The following is a 14,117-nucleotide window of genomic DNA, read 5'->3' as shown; positions in this document are numbered from 1 at the left end:
TTTTCTCCTAGATTTAATCTCTTTAATTCATTGTCATTCCCATAATAACGTTCTGTGTTTTTAATTAAGTAAACCACAATAACATTTCAAGGAGACAGCCGAACAAAGGGTTGGCTTGCTCTCAGCAGTGCTGACATGTGGCATCCACCTCCCCACCAGGTGCTGATGCTAGAGAAACATCTCTGCAGATCTAGCAGGGGACTCCTTCAAGAGGCTTCTCCTCACTGCCCACATCCCCCAGCCTGCTCTGATGCACCCTTTGGAAGCCTAAGTGTGACCCTAAAGGGCTGTCAGCATTGCTTGGCATTAGTGAGCTGAATTTCAAGACACGCTGCCACATACCCACTGCAAAAGGACCCCAGAAACCTCTGACAGACAACAGTCTCAACCATGGGATTCAGCAAACACCCATACTCAGCCTAGCAAGTCCAATAGGCACCACATAACACCTGTACCCCAGCCCATCACACTCCTGCTACCTCTTCCCAAAAAGCCAGCCAGCCCTTGCACTCCTCATCCCAAACCCCTACATCAGAAGGGCATCAGGTTTCCAAAATCCCCATTTGTCTTTAAAAAAAAGGAGGCTGGGGGGACATCCAGAAACATTTCTTCATTCCTCAGGAATGATTAATTATCTGCCTTGGTGGAGTGTAAAATACCTCACTAGTGCTGTAGGCTGGGCTGAGTTATTGAGTGAGAGTGCTCTGAAAGCTTCCCCCACCCCAGCACTGCCCAGCAAGTGTTGTGAGCTGAAATTCAAGTGCAGGCTGCCAGTAGGTAAAAGGCACAGCATGCTGCTGCAGGGAAAGAACTGGGAACTTGTGCTGTAGCAAGGGGCCAGATCATTAAAATCAAAGCAGTTTTTGATAGTCTGCAATTGAAGCAGACAGTGGCTGTGTCAGCAGAAGCTGCATTGGTTCCATGTGCATCTCTCCAGGCACCAGCACAGAGCAGCACCAACCCATGCCCAGTGATGCTCTCGCAGCAGCCGCCAGCCAAAGAGCAAATATTTCTCAGCCTGCAGCACTGAGCTGGAGGTGATGGGTAAGGCTGGTGCCCCTCAGGAGGGCATACTGTAAAAGTTGTTTCGAAGCAGAAATGTAAAACTCCAACAGCATGAGAAAAATCAGCCTCGCTTTGAGTCCCAGTGCTTCCTCCATCACTTTACAAATGACACGCGTCTCAACCGGTCAAAAAGATAAAATACCATTTCCTTCCTTGAAATCATGCCTACAACCCCTACATGTGCTGCCCACCCCACATGCACCACCATTTCTCCAAATGCTGCTGCAGAATATGCACAAATAGGCAGTTCGTTTCCTTTTCCCGTCTGCAGAAAGGCTCCAAACCTCCTGACTGCACAGAAAACAAAGCATCTCCTCTATAATCTAAAAAACCCAGAAGTTAAACAAAAAGAGCCTCAAAATATATTATTGGGTTATATGGTTTTTTCCCTTCAAAACCACATGGTTTGCAGTGCTCAGTTTGTGATTTCCATGTCCTTGCACCTGGCAGTGCTCCCACAGCAGTTCTATAAAGACCTCAAAAGCTGCTCAGAAAACCCCTCTTTCATCACATGTCCCCAGGCTGTCCCCAACACAGTGACACAGTTCAGCTTTGGAAGTCACAGCCAGCTCATGGCAGGCTCACAGAGAAGCACAGGCAGCAGAGGAGCCAGAGTGAAAGAGATGGAGATTTCACAGCAGTGAAGAAGAATACGGGTTTTCCCAGCAGGTGTAAGAGAAAATTCCAAGGTACATCACAGCAAGAAGCCAAATGCACCTGCAGGGCACTTGCAGCTGTCATGTGCAATTTGCTGTTTCCTCCCAAGTGCATCCTGGCCAGCAAACAGGACAGCAGCATATTGCATCCTTCAGGGATGCTCTTGCAATGCTCAGCTCTCAGCAGTCACTGCTGTGCCATCCCTACAGACCCCCATCTTCACAACAGCATCACTGGAAGCACACAATACGTGGGTAACACCAGGAAGTTCTCACTCCTTGAAAGATGAGCTCAGACAGGAGGGATTTAAACCAATTCTTTTCCTACACATAACTCACTTCAGCAAGCTACTTTAACAGTCACTACATAAAGTGGCTGTTCTAAGTCTTCAGGATAAACCTTTAAGGACCAAAGCATGCACTGGAAACAAAGAACTCTGGTGCCCAAGCAAACCACAGCCCTGCAAGAAGGCTTTGCCCCTGCCAGCACCATATGGGCCAAAGCAGATTCAGGGCTCCAGAGCTGTCAAACCATCACCTTTCACCAGATCCTTCTGCAGGATTTATAGTCCCCTCCCACGCACTTCTGCCCTTATCCAAAATCCTCTTGCCAGCCTCTTACTTTTTGCAGGCTCTGGCCCTTGCCTCTCCTCCGCCTCCAACCGGGTGTGTCCTCCCCATCCACTGTGCCAAAGCCTCAGACAGGGTGGGAGGTGACATTTCCGCCCTGCTCCCAGCCCCAGGAGGCTCAGGAGGGGAGGAGGGGTGGGAATTTGGTGGGAGAGCATCACAGACAGAGGTCCATTAACTCCTGATATCCTGAGAGACACCACTGTGGAGGGCATCCCTGTGCACCAGCATCACCAGCACACAGCACATCCTGACACCCCAGCAGGAGGGAAAGAACAGAGCTCTTCATGTCTGGATAGGGCCAGGATGGAGTTCACCAGCCATGTAACCATCATGTCACTGTATGGTGCTGAGATGTGAGATCTTTAATTCTCTCCACCAGCCCAGAACATTCTGCATTACGAGTAGAGCTGGGACCACGCACTGCACATCACTATAGACCACACCAGGTGACCTCATCCCAATTCTGTCCCCTTTTTTCCCCCCTTGAAACCACCTGAAGACAGCTACACAGAGCAGGACAGGAGATCTGCAGCTACATTTGCTGTCAGCTCTTCACATCCATGTAAGTACCTCAACTTCTTGTTATATCCCTCAAAGTTTCTCCTACAGCCTCTGGATCCTGATGGAAAATCTGCTCTCTCCTTCATGCTGAGAAATCTCCACCTCTATCACTCTGGTCCCTCTCTATGTGTTCTCCCTGCTCATGGGGTTCTTGATCCCCAGAGGTTCCTTCCAACCACTATGACACTGTGATGCAGGAGAGAGGAGACAGCTCACAAGGCACACATTCAGACCAGGGAACCTCCAATGAAATCCCTCCTTGCCAGGACGTCGCCACCTCTAGAGCATCAATAAATGATTGCAGAGCTCTCCATCTCCATCCCAGCCCTGAGGCAGCCCACACCTGCCTCTGCCCTAAGCCATCATGTGCAGCAGATGCTCATGCCAGCAGCAGTCACTGCACCACCTCCTTGCTTCAAATCAGATTAAACCCACCAAGCCACCGGGGTCATGCAGGTTGCAGCGTTAATTAAATCAGATTTACTCCCCTCACCGCTTTCTCCCCTTTCCATTAGGAATTCTAATGACTGTAGAAAGCCAGGCAGGGGGAAGGGCTACAAGCATCACACGGGACTGCTGACAGGAGGGAAATCAGGAAATGCAATGCTTAATTCTCTATTTCTGGTAATCCTTCACAGGAGCTCTGAACACCAGGCTGGGTGCAGGGCTCGTGGCACCGCTCACCCAGCATGGCAGGAAGCAGCCAAGCCAGGGAAATGCATTGAGTTTGTTGCCAGCCCTGGGGGCTTCGCTTTGGGATAACACTATTGAAGGAAACTGCCAAGCAAAAGCAGGGTCCCCATCTGCACACTCCATCCTCTTACTCCTGCCACTCCACTGGCAGAATTCCCATCCCTGCACAGCTCTACAACCCAGCAGTACATTGCACTTTTCAAGCCTCCATGGCCAATTCACACCCAGCTCAAATTGCTCAAGACCAAAGGCAATTACAGGTTTGGTTTTGTTGTTTTCTGATGGCGGGTGAGATGGCTCACGTTCCAGAAACCACCAGTGCTGCTTTTCCAAAGCAAATGTTGGTACAGGGCAGGAGAGCTGGAGCAGCAGACCCAGCTCACAAGGACACACGCGCTGCTGGCAGAGCACAGCACAGCTCCAGGCTGCACCCTGTAACATCACTCCACTGCTTTGCAGGAGCAGAAGCCCCAAAAGCAAGCATTTAATGGCATTGCCACATGGCCATAAAAGATGGGTTTCTTTTCCTTTCCTGAGCTAAGACAAACACCTCCAGGACCTCAGCAATCCATGGCCCTTCTGCCTAATTTATCTCCAGTAGATCCCTAGACTTGCTGTTACTACAAATGCCCAAACACGGATGGAGTAGAGTCAATATCTCATGCAAGAGAAGACAACACATTGCCTTGATCCATCCCATAACCTTACAGATGGAACGGAAAACACCAGTCCTGCTGAGAACCAAGGGTCAAGGACGACTCCTTCCCACTGCTTCTCACCAACAAAGCTATACTAGCAAAGCCCAAAGAACCTTGAGGGGTGTCTGGGTGACACATCTCCAGGTCCTTTGGTACTGATGGCACAGTAACATCACTGCCAGCCTGCAGGTTGTGATCTCTCCCCAGCCCCAACTCAAGCTCCTCCAGGTGGGCAACAAAGCTATCGCTGGAGACCAAAATGCAGAGGGAAGTCAGGAGAAAAAGAAGCACGTTCTGAATTGCAGGGCTTGCCTGCAGAGGTAGCAGTGGGAATTATGCTATCAACATTTAAATACCCATTTGGCTGTACTTTTAGCCTGAAATAATGATGTAGCAAAGATGGGAAGATATGGTTGGTTTTCCCATTGTTCTGTGAGCACGGGAACCCAAACACAACACAAACCAGTCATCACCACCACAACCACAGGAGCAATTCCCCCCTCACATTCCTCTGCACATTTCCACACCGCAGCACACACCCACATCCCCAGGAGAGGGAAGCCAGCCTCCCAATTACAGCAATTAACATGATATATATTAATAAATGAGTCTAGTCTTCCCAACGGTGTAACCTGCAGGGGCTTGTTGGGAGGCCTGAGCCCTTTTCAGACTGCCAGCATTTGGGAATGAGGCTGTGGGAGCTCCAAGAAGAACCCAGCACACCTCCTGCTCAGTGCAGGGCAATGGGATGGGACCAGTGTCTTCACCTGCCCCAGAGCATCACCTCCTGCAAAGCCTTGAATGAGCAAGATAGAGAACTAGAAACTTGCTTGCCCACAGGTAGATGCTCTCAGGGTTCATGCCTACATCTTGTCCTCATGTTCTTCTAACTCACTGACCATCAGGCTGCACATAGCTCCATTTCTGCCTCCTCCTGGGATCACTGCCCCTTCCACTCCAGCTGTTGCCTTCTCTTCCCACAGTCCAAGGAGGTTGGTATGGCTTTTTATGTTTACTGGTGGTGTTTTTAAGGCACAGAGCAGAAGAAGGTTTATAAAGAAGCTGCCTACTCCAAGCCACGCCCTTCCAAATTCTTCAGCCTGTTTTTCTTGACCAGTCAAGAAAACATGCAATGAGCAAAATAAGGAGAGGACATAGTGGTTTACCCCTGCATCCAAGACAAGCTATGCCACTTATCACACAAGCCACCTCCTCCCACTGCTGCCTGCATAGGGATGGGGTGACTTCACCTTCCCCCAAGCACAAGCACGCAGTCACACCACAGCTCCAGAGGCAGCTTCTTGGCCCATCACTGATCTTGCAAACCTCCACCCTACCATGGGGAATGAGTTTTTAAGAGTATCTGGAACTCATCCCAAAGGAGGTTTGTTACCCACAGCATCCCTGCAGCCAGGATCACCCCATCTGATCCCCACAGATCACCCTGCCCCATCTCCTCCCCAGTTCAGCTGGCTTTCCATCCCCTAGTGCTCCCCACAGCACAGACAATAATATTGCTTTTTATATGGAAAACAGTAAAATGGAATCACACCTTAAAAAAAAGGGGGGTATTTCCACCTCGCTGCCTACAGCCAGGCTGTGCCTTTCCCTTCCCCTCCCCACCAGACTCCGCTATCAAGCCTCTAAGCCTGTTTAATTGAAAAAATGTGATTTAGGCTAATTGACAGCAGATGAGTTACACTGCTAGAAAGCAAAGGAGCATTTGATCAATTTGATTTATGGCAGCAAAGAACTGACCTTCCCAGGTCTTTGCATCCCACTTCCAGCCCTGCTGCCAAAGCAGTTCAGCTGGCAAAAAAAAAAGTAATTAGTGTTTAATTTCTTAACAATTTTTTTTTACCTTCCTTTTAATTGCTCTACATAAAACTGTCCTAGAATTTTACAGCCTCCCAAGCTACATCCTAGTCCAGCTCTCTTTGCTGGTTTTAATTAGGGTGAGAGACGGCTGGCACATTAATTTAAAGAGGAGGGGGAGGACACCAGACCACGCTCCAGGAAGGTTTGGCCATTACAATACCCAGCTGGTATCCACCAGCACTGCACAAGGAGCAGGGCCCCCCAGGAGCAGCCTGCATGACCTGAAGGCCACCATGCCCTTCTGTGACAGGAAGGTTTGACTTCTGTTCACTAGAAGCAAGCAGAGGGAGGTATTTCCTGCAGGAGAATTTCCTCTCCTTGAAGGCAACTGAAACATGAAGGTTTAGAGGGGAAAACTAGCTTAGCTTTAAGCGTTTGCTCCCAAGCAGCTTTGGGGCTAATCAGCATTCCTACAGGATTGGGGTTGGCAGCACCCTGATGTTGCTGCTCCTCCCATGGACTTAACAGGATGCAATGCATGTGCTGAATGCCCACATGAACCCTGCAGAATGTGCTCCCAAAGCATCCCCCAAAGCTGGGGAGGTGAGTGGGAACAGAGCATTCGTCCCATACTCAGCCCTTTAGGGTGACTCCAACCCAGGCAGGGAGCAGCCCATTTCCCAGCCCATACCACTTTCTGATTTGATAAAGCTATGATTATGGGTTTGAGGAAAGTCACAAGAAGACTGGAGGGGAGAGGTTTGCTTGAGGGGCAGCTGGAACATGAGCCTGGCCCTAGCAGCACAGTATCACCATTGCCCTCAGGGAGGGCTTCCCCAAGCAAGTTTCTGTGCAGAAGATAGGAAATAGGCAAGAAGCCTAAGCAAGAAGGGGAAGAGCTGAGGGAAGAACTGAGAAATATCTCTCTCTCCCATTACATCAGATATTTGCCTCCATTTTCCCATATTGGCCCTTCTTAGAGAATCTCAAGATGCCTGGAATGGATTTTTCTAGGGGAAAACAAAGGATTAGGCCCTTGATGAACAGACAGCAAGCTTGGATTTGCTCAGCTGTGTTGTCTGAAGAACAAAAAACAAAAACCAGCTATTTCTTTCCTGGGTTCAGCCTTCTCCACACACTAAATCTCTTGGCAGCATCACACCAACACGATAGCTGAGGCATGCAACCCCAGCCCTTTTTATCTGTATGGACATCAGTCAAGTCCAGGAGCCCAGAGCACCATGCAACAGCCAGGAGTGGTTCAACATCACATACCTCTCCTCAGTGCTTTCTAGCATAGAGGTGAGCTCAGCTCCTGCAAAGGTCCAACACAGCTGGAGAGCAGGTCAGTGATTAAAATTAAGGAACACCTGCAGAGAGCCTTTGAAAACAGCCAGGACAGCTGGGAAGTCATCAAGAGGATAAAATACTCCCCAAGTGCTCAGCCTTGCTACCATAAGAATCAAACCAATAAAACTCTACACAACAAAAATAAATGCATCTTGCAAAGACCAAAGGTGCTCCTCCACAGAAAGAGCTTGTAAGTATGGCTTGTTTCAGGCTGCTTTGGTAATCAGAAGTAATACTCATTAATCATAACCATTACTACAACACAACCGCAGGGAGCTCTGTAAGCCTCAGGTCTATCCAGAGCTGAGTGAGCATACAGCAATCTGTCCTCAGGTACTTTTACATTACCCCACAGTTCTCCCAGCTACTTATGAAAAACCAAAGAGCTTTAAAACACAAAACAAGGAAGAAAGAAAAGACCCTTCTTCACCCTTCCAATGGGTGACAAAGTACCATACGCTACTCACTGTTTCTTCACACTAGTAAAGATAAAGCCAACACTTTCAAGCTCTTGCACAACAGCAGCCAAAGCACAAGGCCCAACACCAGTTGTCCAGACACAACAACTTCTCCTCTCAAGAGAGGAAGAGAAAATGCCAGCACAGAGATACCAATACCCTATGCTCACCTGCAAATCCCACCTTCCAGGTGGCTGCAGATCAAGTCTAAGTCCAACCTGCATCCCATAGTGGAGCTCACCAACAGTCTATCTCCCAGCTGCAACAAGGAACTAAATCTAACCACATCCTCCTCCCTCTTACAGAAGAGAAAAACTGCAAAATTTGGTATTTTATAAGAATAAAAGGATCAACCAACTCACCAGACAGCAGAACACAGCAAGCAGCTCCTTCTCCCCAACAAACTCCACAAAGAACTGAACCACTCCCCTCTCTCCCCTATTTAAAGAACTACCCCCACCAGGCACCAACGAGATGCACCTGAGCACAGCAAGAGTTTCAAGGGGAGAAGTGCCCCAGTCCTCCCCAGCTGTGCAGGCTGACGAAGAGCACCTGTGCCTCTTTGAAGAGGTGGATTGTGCTGTCCTGACATCTTGCCTGAGCAATCTCTAAAGGGTTTTCATTGTGCTTGTTTTGCTCTTGCCTGCTCTTGATCAGACAAACAGTGGTGTGAGAGAAATGGATGCTGAAGAGCATAGAGGAAAAAGGTCCCAAATAATGGATTGGGGAAATGGGAGAAATTCTCCCCTGACACCAAATGAGTTGATGGAATGATTCTCCTTTCATAGGCTTTGGATCTGCCTATTCAAGCCTTGTTTTCTGATAGAGATGTAACATTCATGCCCCCCCAAACCACGTCCCACAGTGCCTGGAGAAGGAAGCAGTAATTTGGCACCAGTGTGGCTCCAAAGTCCAGGCAAGGCCATGTAAGTGCCTATTTCCATGGAGGACCTGAGCCAAAGGGAGACAGAAATACTGCAGAAGAAATGCCTTGAGCCCAAGTGGCAGAGCACAGAGCATGTCCTTATCGGCACCCATGGGCGCCAGGCTGCACCACACAAAAGGCTCAAGGCAGCCCTGGGGCTGAGCCAGCTCGTCTTAATATTTGCCTTTGGTAAAGCAAACTAATAAATCCCCTTGGGTTTATCCATGCTTCCAGTTTGTATTTATTAGCAAGAATGACAGGCAAGTTTTCCTCCTGGTTCCACAGGTAAATAGCAATACATCTCCCACGCCCTTCCCCTTTTAACGGCCTGGCTCTCTGTTTGCTCACCGTCTCTAAACAAGCTGGGATTACACAACTGACCGACACTGAAGTCAAACAGCCTTTGAAGTCAATATTAGTTGTGAACTCAGAAGGGTCTGTGCCTGGTAGCTGCCATCCATTCTCAGAGTAGGGCGGGAGGAAGGCAGCACCCATTCAATCTTGGGTTAATGGGGGCAGCTTTGGAAGGGAAGAGCTGTAAGAAAGGATCCCAAAAGCAGATGTTCTCCAGCAGCAGTGCCAATGGTTTGCATCCTACTGCAGAGAAATGTGGACACGTGTTGGCCATACCGTGGTGCAGCTCTTCTTGGCCAAGGAAGAGCAGCGTCCTTATTGTGCCATCAGATTTGGCTCATGGATGGGAATGCTGTGATTTGCCCAAGCACCCGCTCACTGCTCTACAAGGCATGGCTCCACTCCACCAGGAGGAGAAAAGAACATCAGTCCCACCTCAAACATGAGCAGTGGCAAAGGGCTGAGCATCACCTTGGTTTCTTCCTCCAAGGACAGTTAATGAATGACAATGGATTTGACATCACCATTTACCTATTGTCACCAAACACCAAGCAATGTCCACGCATTTCTGGCCTTTGCAGTTCTACCATAGTTCTCCCAAGGGCAGAACATGGTTCTTACAACACTCAAGAAATGGTTTCAAAGGAAAGGGCCCAGGACTCCATGTTTCTGACCAAGGTCCCGCTGTCCCAGCGGAGCACAGCAGTCACACCACCAGCTCAATATCGAGAGCACAAGTCACTCACCACAGCTGAATACCCAACACATTCATGCACGTGCCTTAGGCTACAGTGCTTTTCAGATGAAAGGACATCTTTTGGTGTTTGTTTTTTTTTTTGTAATTGACATAACTCATAAAAAAAAAATAATAATAAAAATCAAAGGACATTTCCTTTACATAAATAACCTATTTTTTTTATGTTACGTTTCCACACAGCACCTTCCAGTGCTTCAGCTCTACAGGGTGGGAGGGGACACACAGTCCATGGACATGAAACAACATGATTTAAGGGGAATTAATCTGCATCTCAGACACTCTTGGAGCAGGAGGCACATGAAGGGCAGCAGCCTGGTTGGTGGGTGATGGTTAAGGGGTTGCAGAAAGGAAAGAGGGAAAGGACAGGGAAGAATTTTTCTGCACAGCAAAGGCATTAAGCTCTTGGCCTGGCTTTACCGGGGCAGAGAAGTTTGCCAAAGCGCCGGTTTCCTGTGCAATCAAACCCGTCCACTCGGCAGCCCCGCGATAGGGCCATGATGTAAGTGTGGCTGAGCCAAGGCAAACGGAAAAGAACAGCGAGCACTCTGAGAGGCAACGGATTTTATTAAGCAGTTTAATTGTTTCTGAGGGTGACATTTTCCCCCCTTCTTGACGTTCCCCTCAGTGTGGTTTGGCCACGCGCCCCCCAGAATCCCACCTAATCCCTATGGGATGTGCTGGGGAGGACGCAGCCATGCGATGTGAAGGGACACAGCTCTCAGACAGTTTCAGACCCAAGGCATTGTGGAGGCCAGCTCTTGGTATGCTGCTCCCATTGCTTCTCCAGGGGTGTTCACCCCTCTGCATAGGGCTACACTCAGTGCTGGTCCGAGCATCCTCATTAAGAGCCCAAAACCCCAAAAAGATTCAGAAAGAAGAACAGAAGAGGGAAAAAATAAAATAAAATAAAAATCCACAGCTAATTCCTTGGAACAGGGTAAGCTTTTGGTCCTTCAGAAGGGAAAAAATGGAGCTACTGTTTGACCTGAGAGCACACAGCCATCCAGCCCCACAGATCCTGGGGCCACCCAGCCAGGAGAAGGATGTGCAGAGCGCAGCAGGGAGCAGTAATTCGGCCATCCCTGCCCTGCGTGGGTGCAGCATAGCGAGGTCAGCTCAGGACCCTGAATCACAGCAAGTGGTGGTGGGTGGCTGCACTGGGGTCATTCCCATGACAGCACTGGGGGAAGGAGCACAGAATGACCCTGGGTGCACCCCGATCCCTGAGGGTGCTGGGCACTGTGCTGCCTCTGCTCTTCCTTCCTCCTGTCTGCGGCAATGTGCTGGTGGCTGTTCCTGCTGCAGCGCCTCAGCTCTCTCCTCTCAGGTGCACCTCAAGCCTCCACTGCTGGCCCTGCAAAGGAAAAATCCAGTGTTAGTGGGTTGTGATGGAGGAAATTGTTGTTCCTCTTTGTCACCCTTTGGGGCGATGGATCAGGGAGGCATATCGGCAGCCCTCAGTGTCACCTCCAAGCCCTGACACCAAAGCCAGCGGGGACCCACCACAGCCCAACACCCACACCCAGAGTAAGGGTGAGCAGGAGACATGGCTGGGGGCTGGTGAGAGGAAATCTAATTGCTGTTTCCATAGAAAAGACAAAACCACTGCACATGAGAGTGCACAGGGAGGGGAACCAGCTCATTTTGCTTGCATTCATGCAAGGGATGCACAAGGGATGAAGAGACAGTGGCATGCTCCAGCACTGTGCAGAGCAGGATGCAGGACAGCCATGAGGCTGGCACGGGCTGCAAACATCACCCAACCCCAAAGAGCTGCTCTGCAGGCTGACAACTTTCTCAGCCTTATTTATTTATTTTTTTAAACTTTTTCTTGCAGCCACTTTGATGCAGATGGGGAGAGGAAAACAGTCTGACAGCAGATGCTGTCACCAGCATGGCAATGCATCATCCCATTTGGCTTTGCTGCCCATGGGCTTCCCCTATAGAGGTCTCAGCCCAGCAGCACCATATGGAGAATCCAAACCCCACTGCTACGTGCAATACCACCAGCTCCCACGTGGCTCAGCCCCCCTGCTCCCTCCATAGCATTGTAAAGCAGGTTTTCCATCCAGCAAACCCTGCCCAAGTCCCCATCCTGCTCCAACATGAGCCAGGGGCATGCAGAAAGACGGGAATAGGTTTACTCTCACTTATCACACCACACTTATCATCTGTTTGCTTTGGACTTCGCAAGGAATATGCCAGCCAGATTGGCACCTCCTGGCCAAGCACTGAGCCCCTAGAAACATTGAGAAGAGATGGGGGGAACAGTCCCACACTCACTGACAGTCGACTTTGGAAAGAAAGGAGCAGAGCAGCATCTCCAAGTTTGCAAAGAGTCCCTGGCTCTTGTAAATGTGTTAAAAAATAAAACCCTTTAAGAGCTTCCAGATGTTCTGTTTATGTTGTGGTGTTACCCTGCTTGACTCTCCGGAGGCCAATACACAGCCTCAATGAAATCACAGCAGCAGGGGGAGGCAGTGGGGGGGAGGTCCGAGCCCTTCTCCTCCGCTTTGCCCCCATTGCAATGTTAACTCCCACGCTGCTGGCAAACACACAGATAGTGGCTGCAAATTCCCTCCCTGCACCTCCAAGAGCTCTCACATCCATGCACCCAGTGCACACCCAAGGATCCAACCTCAATGGTTGGATCCAGCTCTGTAAATCCCAGAGCTTTCCCAAACCCACCCTGCTGCCACAGCAAAGATGTGACGGGGCAAAACGATTTGGGCGTAGACACACACGCATGGATGTGTGTACGCACAGCCCGGCGCTGCACTCTTTGCACAGGGCGTTGCAGGGATGGAGCGCTGCTTTTGAAGTTCCCGCTAGCGAGCGGTGTGGTTGGCAGCAATCAAAGCACCATAAAGCAGCGCTATCGCAGCTGTGCGCGTACGCTCTGATGTGTTATCTGCCCAGCCCCGGCCAGGACAGGGGAGGAGGGCACTTGTTTGTGCGGCTCATTTGAAAAGGTGTTAGCACCTGAGATCAAAGGCGCTTCCTGATGCGTTCCACTCCCCTGCAAGGGCACCGGCCACTGCTGCTGGGGACACTGCAAGATGGAGACACTGCAGGATGGGAGACACCGTGGCATGGGGACACTGCAGATCAGGTTTCCTGCCCTGGCTGCTGCTGTAGGATATGTCCTCCTATTCTGTTCTCTGGCCCATTGGGATTTCAGCTTGTCCTCCCCACACAGACCGCTGGCACTCTTGGCAATGCAACCCAGCTGCCACTGCACAGGTGCCCTCATTTCACTATGCACAGTAGGACAGCGCTTCACTTTGTCCCAGCGACGCCCTCTACTGAAGGCCCATCCATCCTCCCCATACCTTGGGGATATGACCAAACCCGCCCACAACCCACCTCTCTGTCCCCACCATCTGCACATCCTCCAGCACAAACCCAACAGAGGACCACATCCCAGGTGCAGTTTCCCTCACCCCAAACCGCTGCCTCCCACAGCCCCCATGCTCCCCAACCCAGCAGCATCTGCTTCCACAGCCTGCACTACTCCGGCCACAGGAGGACACACAGCAGCACACACTGGCCACCCACCGCGAGCCCTGTGCTCCTCCAGCCCCCGCCTTGTTTTTCTCTTCTCTGTGAGCCCACTAAAACCCCAGAGAGCAGAGATGTCCGGCGCTGAGCAAGGGTATGGGGCTGCCTCCGTGCTCAGCAGCCGCCTGGGGAAGGCAGCACATCCATCCAGAGCAAACAGGAGGCACTGAAAGTGCGGTTTGATGACAATCAGATGTGCATTTCTGCATGGGGAGCTGCCTCCTGCCCTGTACCCCCCGCCACGGATTTGCAAGGAGCGGAGCAAAGCGTAGGAACAAAAATGAGGCTTTTGGCTACGGAGGATGAGAGCATCGCGTCTACAGACATCTTGAGCACAAACTGTGTAGGCAGTGAAGCCAAACAGGAAAGGAAGCCAACAGACAGGGAAACGATTCTGGCAGCACTTGCATTATGGCTCACTCGGCTCTCATCAGCTGGAAATACCTCCGTGCTGCTCCCTCCTCCTGTCCCTCCTGCAGACCCCTTGCCCTGCTCAGACATGCCCCAATTCCGCTTTTACTGCTGAAATGCTTCCCATCCTATGGGCTGGACTTAGAAAAATGCAGCTGAAGAGCTAGATCCTGTTTG

At 50.4% G+C, this 14,117-nt stretch overlaps 1 long non-coding RNA gene across 4 annotated transcripts in view; it reads right to left on the bottom strand.

Annotated features, from left to right (window-relative positions):
• The window catches only part of LOC107322215 (uncharacterized), a 147,336-nt gene that overhangs the window by 102,595 nt on the left and 30,624 nt on the right, over nucleotides 1–14,117 (bottom strand). Inside the window, exon 3 of one of the 4 annotated variants that reach the window (XR_014936647.1) lies at nucleotides 10,515–11,322. The exons of the other annotated variants lie outside the window; for them this stretch is intronic. This is a non-coding gene — a long non-coding RNA (uncharacterized LOC107322215). Of the gene's footprint in view, nucleotides 1–10,514; nucleotides 11,323–14,117 lie in introns of those variants that run through there. 4 annotated transcript variants of the gene reach the window in all.

Source organism: Coturnix japonica, chromosome 23, assembly GCF_054131305.1.
Source record: "Coturnix japonica strain WE chromosome 23, WE-NBRP24, whole genome shotgun sequence".
Classification (NCBI taxonomy): Eukaryota; Metazoa; Chordata; class Aves; order Galliformes; family Phasianidae; genus Coturnix; species Coturnix japonica.
This window is presented reverse-complemented; position numbering and strand designations above follow the sequence as displayed.